Source organism: Atta colombica, unplaced genomic scaffold (genome assembly GCF_001594045.1).
Source record: "Atta colombica isolate Treedump-2 unplaced genomic scaffold, Acol1.0 scaffold187, whole genome shotgun sequence".
Taxonomy (NCBI): domain Eukaryota; kingdom Metazoa; phylum Arthropoda; class Insecta; order Hymenoptera; family Formicidae; genus Atta; species Atta colombica.
In genome coordinates this window covers 3,005,747-3,014,725 of record NW_017259279.1, presented here as the reverse complement: position 1 = coordinate 3,014,725, position 8,979 = coordinate 3,005,747, and positions in this window count along the sequence as shown.

Here is an 8,979-nt window from a genome sequence, read left to right as displayed (position 1 = left end):
TATGTCATATTTACAAGTCAATAAATCAATATAAAAAACTTTCAAAATTTATGCTGTAGTATGTACGTTCAGGATTAATCTCGGCTTGACTGCAAATAAAATAAAAATAAAATATTATTAATATTTTTTATTAACTAACAGAGAGAGAGAGAGAGAGAGAGAGAGAGAGAGAGAGAGAGAGAGAGAGAGAAAGAGAGAGAGAGAGAGAGAGAGAGAGAGAGAGAGAATTGGAGTTGCTTTAATGGAAATTACAGGTAATGTTCTTTATTGCCGCGCAATCTTTTTGGCCGACACGAGTTGTGTTTCTGACGGAATCCTACTGCCATTTGAGCACTCCACTTTCTTATCTGGATTGACAGATGCAATTAGTAGTTCTGTCGATTTTTCGCCAAAGGAAATAACAGTATTCTCCAGAGAATGTGAACGATTCGAAGGGAGAAAAAATAGAAGTGGTTGAAAGGATCATTAAGTTGGGGGGATAGGAAAGAGGAGAATTTTATAAAGATAAAGATTAATAAAATCATTGTTGATATACAAAATATACTGTTATATAAAATATTATTATAAACGAGTGAAATAGATGTCACTGTAAATTCGCCCCTGCAACTTTTTGGTAAAATTACAGTGCTATAGATAGACATCATAATGCATTTTATATATATTACAATTAATGTAATATTAATTAATTAATACAGCCTAGGCTATAGGTATATAAAAATTTATTATTCTACTTACAAAATTATTCTACTTACAAAAAAATACGTATTATAGCAGATAAGTCAAAATAAATTGAAGAGACAATTTATATCATTAATAATGAATTTTTAACTTTGTAATTATCGCGGTTATGCAAAATGAATTTTCAATAACTTTCTTTTCTTTTCATTTCTTTTACGCATAGAACATGCTTAATAACATATAGCATAACAATTCGTTAGCGCATCGGATAAATATTTTTCGTATCTTAATAGTCTTATTCACTGTGTGAATTCGCCGGCTAATCATTTCCATCTCAATCCTCGTTCGATCATTTTGTGCAGATATGTACGATAAAACAGATAAAAAGAAGCCAAGCATGTTATACACATTTTAGATCTTCTTATGCACATTAAATTTTATTATGCCATTGGACCGTCCACTATAACAAGCAATTTATGCTGCGGCACTTTATTTAGACGGCAATAAATGCAGATTCACTAGAAAAGCGACGGGGTTCCGCGGAAGGCCATAAACAGTGTGCAACAACGCATTCAATGCAACAGTAGGGCCGCTCTCGTTCTTTATGACGCGGATCTGTCGTAATGCGATACGTGCGAAATCTTTAACATGCGGCCACTGTACCAGTTCAAGTTTTCAGATATTTATCGTATGACCGATTGCACGATCTTCTCGCAATTTCACTTTTACGTTACGATTGTGGAACGGATTCGCGATTGAAGAAAGAATGTGCTAACATTATTTCCAAATCTAACATAAATTACGGAGTAATCTAGATTTACGCGATTATTTCTGATTTTTATTTTGCGTAAATTAGTTGTGTAAATTGCGATCTATCATCAGTCTATCATCACAATATCTATATTATTTAAAAAATGTTACATTACTTATTTAATGAATTTAATTTAATTGCCGATGTTGAATAATATTGAATTAAATTCATGATATTAAATTAAAAAAAAAAATAAAAAAGATATATATGTAAATATAGCTACATAACACGTATTAATAAAAATATAATTTATTCTTCTAATTTATTTAACATTATTTTTTTAATCTATTTACAATATTACATACATATATTGGTTATATATATTTTCTGTACTAAATTAATTAATCATATCATTCATAGTTTAAATAGAAATCTATTTTATCAAAAAATTTACCACGTTTATAAAAATATTTTAGGAAAACTTGATATAATTACTAATTCAAATTAATATAATCTATTAAATAATCTATAAAATAATCTATTAAAAGCAATATCTTAGAACAATAAATATAAAATGTTTCATAGTGCATTTATTATCAGCAATCGTTACTTCTTGATTGCTAAATGTCTGCAAAATCATTAAACGTAAAATCTTTTTGTATATTCTTGCTTTTATCGACGATCGATGTACCGAGAAACACATCTACAATTTCTGCTACTGATAATAATTTGAAGGCAAATATTGAATACAGAATATGATAACGTTATAATATTGAATATGATTCATACATATGTAAAAAAAAAATTTGTTAAGAAACGCAAAATTCGTTTCATGTAACCAAATTTTTTAGTTCAATACGTGCAACTAAATATGCGTAATATATAACAAAATAATTTGTTACCATAAACAAATCACAATTTAAACCAACAAAATTGAGAGTTCATTAAAAACATACACAGTTACTATAATGCAAAATTTTTTTGATGTGCGAACTTGTTCGTATTGAATATAAATAAATTTCTTTGTCTCATATAAATGTTGATTCTAAGCAGTAAAATCTTTGCATTCAAACAAAAACTTAAAATAGCAATATATATAGTTTGATAAATGCAAATTTAATTTTATTAAAATACAGTTAAAATTTATATTCACGAAAATATAAAGCAAAGTTTCTGGAATTATCGAAGTCTGTATCGAAAGCTAAAGTCAAGATAACAAAATATGTATTTGATACAAATAAAAGCTTTATTGAATGACTTCAATATACTTCAGTTCATGTATTTATTGATCAAATTTAACGGACATTTTAGATGATTGATGCATATATTTTGTCATTTTGACAGAAAATTTTCATAGAACAAACCGATATTTATTTTACTGATAGAAATATTTTGTTAAAGAAATTCTTCATTTAATTGAAGCAATTGAATTTTCGTTCAAGAAATGAAATACATAAAACATCCACAAAAATATAAAGTAAAAGTAACTAATATCTGTTTAGTATAAATAATTATCTTCTTAAACGAATAAAAAATATGAAATCAGATGTCCATTAATTATGATTAAAAAACAAAATTCTCAACTGATTTGAATAAGCTACCATTCTATTAATAAAGATTTAATCTATTAAAATGGAGAATTTGTAAAAAGAACACAATGTTTAGATTGTACAATACAATGCAATTTTTATTTGAGGAATATTATATTAATTTGGAAGGATAATTAAGCACGATGAACTAAATCTGCAGTAGAATAGAATAGCTTTATATTTGACTGAACTATTCTACAAAGTGACGGGAACTAAATAATTTGTTGATAGTAGCAATACCGCAATTGAATGAAAACAAATTTTTGTTTAATTTTTAATTACAGTCCTTATTTTTTTTTAATATTTTTATATAGATTTATAGAATTAATGTACATTGGGAAATGATCAAAAACTGTTTGAAAAAACTCAGTTTAGTTCTGAAGCGTGCGCATGTACATATAGAAAAATGTTACATAAATATTACTTATTTCAAGTAAATAATAAGAGTATTTTAAAATCATATTATCAAAAAAATATTCTTTGTAATGTATAATCGTTACTCAAAAGAAGAAGAACAAAAATTACGTTCTCTCTTAGCACTAGAATATGATATTTTTCTGCACTATTGCTCATGAAAGTCCGCATAAATTTTATCGAATGATCCTGTAAAAAATTAAGATATAAAACAGCAATTGTATTATTTTTAAAATATATTTTGAATCGCTTGTATGCAATACATATTAACAATTGCAAAAGCTTTATAAATTAGTTTAATTTTGTATGTAGTCAAAAAGTATTGTCTTTACTTCGTACAATATTGATAGTATATAATTAATAAATTTCAAAAATTCGATCAGAGGACACAAATATGGGCTTATGCTATGATGTATGTTGCCAGCCTATCCCCATAAGTGGGAAATAGACTAGGAATAGATATAAATAAGGATAGACAACAATATCAAACATTTATAATTTTGTAAATAACTAAATTGTCATAAATAAACGTGTTAATAGGAAGATATTAAGATAAAGTTTACATAGAAAATACAAAATTGTTTATATTTTAAATGTGTATCGTTTTATAGTAGCAACGAAATTTGATGTATAATTAATGTTTCTGGGTTCCAAATAATAAATTAGTAATTATTATGATACAGTAAAAGTTACAATATTGCAATATATACATATATATTGAGTAGAACTTGAATTTTACATATTGATAATTATATTCATATTAAAATAAAATGTATAATTTATTCTTCTAAATGTTCTTCTCAACTTCAGTTCTCCTAACATCACTTTAACATATCTTAATATATTTAAAAGAATTCTGGTTTTATATATAATTATAATTTTTGATATACTTTGTGTTGTATTTTCACTTTATATTATCAGATAACGATATGTAGAGAAGAGAAAGAAAATATGAAGAAGAATCACAAAGCTTTATAAAAAAAAACTAATAGCAATATACAAAACTAGCAATATACAAAACAACAATTTTATTGGAAACAACATACAATCACATGCCACGTATGTTCCTTATAAGCCCTTAATGTTCGCGCGTTCCGCCAAACACACATTACAAACAAATAAGTACAGCTGCTCGAAGTTCGCAGAGCAACCCGTTCGTCCTGTTTGAGTTTCACTCTCACTTTCGCCGCGGAACTCGGAATGCTGTCGTTCCATACGGACAGGAGTTTCACTTTAGACATCGTATAGGTCCTTTTGCTTATGCTCTCCCTTGGGCTAGAAATACGAATACAATATCCTAGATCCCAAGAGAGACAGACGGAAGTAAAGTTGGAAAAAGAGAGAACAAGGACCCTTATTATTAACGTAAGGATCCCGATCGCGAGGTTTTATTTCCAAGCCGCGCTGTAAAGGGCTGTAAAGGGCTTGCCTAAAAGGGATAATCCTAAAGGATTTTCTGTTTGCTAATCCTAGTCCTCAATAATGAAGACGGAAAGCGAGGACGAGAGGATTAATCGAGCGGAGGAGACCTCCCTTTATGTACAAGTACATCGACGAGTACGTTATATAACACACGAGTTCATATACCTTTGGTATGCACATACTCATATGATACCTCTAACTGTGATGTCACAGCAATCTGTCGGCACAAAACGGCGCGCCCCTTCACGCTTGGGTGCGACACCTTTGGTGATTCCATATCTAGTCTAGGGTTAGAATTTTTTAATAATAATCTGAAGTAGCCGCAACTATTTCGATGCAACAATCGAACATTGTATCGTAGGATGATATAAATAATTAAAGTTTTCGTTGATTGGCGCAAGTATTCTGTCCGAGAACAATGTATTGATAAAAATATTTTCCCCAATTTACTTATAATTTATTTGATTTATATATAAATCTAATTAAACAAAATTTAAGAAATTTTTTTATTAAAAAAATATAACAATCAATCATGTTTAAAAAAATACTTTAATCATACAAGTTAATTATCTTTGAAATAGAATAATTCTTTGAACCATAAGTCATTAAAAAGTGGCGTTTTTCATTCGTTGTATCGATCCTCGCGCAATGCAACATAAGTTTATAATTTTCTACTAAAAGATTTCTGTTAGAAAATATTAATATTTTTACACGTGCGTGTATGTCTCTATTATGTAATCTCTTTTATACAGATAATTTATACTTATATTTTTCAAAAATTTGATTAATGAATCATCAGTTTTTTCGTAAGATATATCAAATTGCTATAAAAATGTTCATAATTTTTTTTTCATCTTTTATAGATTAACGTTACACAATTTTGATTAAACGATTAATTAATCAAAATTACTATAATTTCGTTTATTGTGTATAAACGAAATTATTATTCTTCAAAAATTATAAAGTATTTATTTAAACATAAAATTTTAAACAATAAATAATAAAATAATAAAATTTCGAGCTTTCGAGATTTAATTAATTAAATTAAATTAAAAAAATAAATTAAATAACGGGCAATTGAGAGCATAAAATTTTAGGCGATCAGTTTTGATGTAATAAAATATTCTTATTTAAATAATTCACATTGTGAATCATGATCGAAAGAGTTTCGGCTAGCAATAGAAAATTTAAAAGGCGAGGGATGTGAGTCCGATAGAGATCATGAAAAGAAGTATATCATCATGATTTGGTAAAATTCAATGTACGTCTAATAGTTACGATGAATACGAGGACTTCACAGCGACTACCATACTGGAAATTATTAAGGCCGCTATTTTGTGTGTGTGTGTGTGTGTGCGCACAGTGATATTTTAAGGGGGCTTCGCAATCTCTTGATTGACGAATCGTTGTAACAGATTTTACGTTGTTACAAGCATTGTCCTTGTTACCTACATTGTAATTGAGTTTCGCAATAATTTAAATTATGTAAGTAAGAGAATTAGAAGATTTCATTCTTGATTGGCTTTAGTTTTGTGAATTAAATGCGAGTATCGCCAAAAAAATTTTATAGCTTGAAAATTTTTACAATATAATGATCGTTTAAGTATGACTCAAGTTTGTATGTACTGATATCGCAATATCGATAATGAGATCTTAAATTGTATTAGCGATAATATTGCATCTTATTATTAAAAAATATTGTTGGAATTATTCAGTATAAATAAAAAAAAATGTAATACGAATTAATTTATAAATAATTTATAAATAATAGGAATCTTGTAAATTGCAACATTAGAGTTTATAAGCAAACAAAACAATAAAATTAATAAGAAAAAGTTCACAGACAATTAAGAATCAACGCGGTAATTAGTACGTACAAATTTCAATAGTATTATTAATTAAATATCCATATAACGTGGTTAATTATAAATTAATAATACAATACTTCTGAACGTTTCCTATTTTGGAATCCTCAGTAGTGAAAATAAATCTTCATAAATCTTGGCTATTGTTAAAGTCGCAGTTAATTTATGAATTTGCGCTTCCACAATTTGAATGTTAAGTAATATCGTGAACTTTATTTTTTTTGCAATGTTATTTTCGCTAATGCAATCTAATTTCTATTTATAACACTTTCATACTCATTGATTCTTCTATTCGCATAAAGTTGCGTCTCGCAAGAAACAAACTTTTGCACGGGTTTTATTCACTACACTTCGATTATAAAATCTATAAGATGGAATAAAAAAAGAAACGCCTGATAAATGTAAAGTGATTCATATCATTCTGTAGTCGAATTTCTTCGCAATTCACAGGCTGCATCACCGTGTCACCTCGCCATAGATAAAAACCAGCTCAAAGTTAGGCAGTGTCTGGAGAACGTTGCTCCATGATCAATAGTGACTGCTTTAACATCACATTCGACATAAAGGCCCATGATATATATATATATATACATTCACATATAAAATTAATCAATTAAATCGCAACGTCCGCAACATTTAGTTTCAAGACGCTTCATATACGCTCAAGTTAATTGCGCTCTGATATTGAAAACAGCGACAAGGAACATGTGTTACAATTCCTCCCCGCAGGATTAATTTCCACATTCACATCAATTCTCACGTTTTCCAGCGTTAGCGTTTAGTAACGATTAATTGATAAATCAAAGTTTATGATTATTTCATTCTATTAATCTTATTAGCTAATTTAATTAAGTTAATGGGCCACTAATCGTTGCACCGACATAAATAACCGTGCCGTTTGGTAATGCTTGATTTTCCATTCGATTAAGAAGACTATTGTTGACGTAAACGTATCTGAAAAGCTTTTTCTTCGCCATATGGCAAATAGTTTACAAATTCGAGCGATGCCGCATAGGTAGATTGCGAGTGCGCACACTGTACAACGGGAAATGACCGAAATGCAGTAGGGGCACTTTGCATTCGTGGAAAACGGTCGCTCGAGTAGATTAACATAATCGGGAGGTGCAAGCTTACGAGTGCACATAGTGGGGGAGAAACGTAAAGCGGAAAGGAATCGCACGTGTGGAAAATTTTTCTCGCTTAGGCAATCGCATACAAATGCACTCTGAAATCAAGGATCGAAAATCCTTGTCTTACACCTTATTTAGATCCATAAGAGGATTGGATCCTTTCCACACGCTCACACGGGAGCTTTTGGTATAGAAATGAGCTCACATGTGAAAAAGATTTCATGTATATAAGGATCTTAATTTTAAAAGTTTAATTAGGATCATATGGCATATATAATAGCTTGGAGCTGGCAGTATTGGCGTAATCGGCTTTGGAGTATTTAAATCGCGTGTATTTACATTTGCAATTTTTAATAAGCGGCTCGAACATCTTTTGTATTTCTATGCTTTACCCGTTTTATATATAAATTCTCTCATAAATTTAATAAGAAATTCCCATTATGTCTAAAATATTAAAAATATAAAAAATTATTATAAAGTTATTATAAATTATATGTATACATATATGTAAAATTATAAACAAATTAAATAAATTAAAGTAATTAAAAGGTTATTATTAAAAGTAGAATGACTTAATAAAGCAAATTTAATATCTACATATATATAATGAAGTTTTACGAAAAATAATAAGTTTTCCAAAGATTTTAAACTACACATTTTTCTTACACATGTTCAATGGACGTACAAATATATTCGAACGTGTAAGATCATCAATTACGTGAATGTTCGAGCACGTAAAAACTCGAGCGACCCTGCCGGCTCCATTATTATCATAATATATTCGAATATGGCGCGCCAATACTCTGTGAGGATAATTATATCTCGCACTTGACTTAACAACGTAACATTTTATCTTTAACAACAACAGTAACAACATGTTTTCTTTTGATAGTAATATATTTCTTAAAATATTCCGCGGATGACGAGAGTTTGCGTCCCAACATCTACACACGCACATCGCACAATAATTAATGATGAATAGTTAATGATTTTACAAATACGGATGGGATTAAGCGGAATTAATCGCGAGCATCTCGAAGTCTTTCGTAGATCTATCCATAAAATATGCTCTGATTTTATTTCCTCCGCATTATAATATGCATTGCAAGTCTAGAAAGCATAATTTCCTA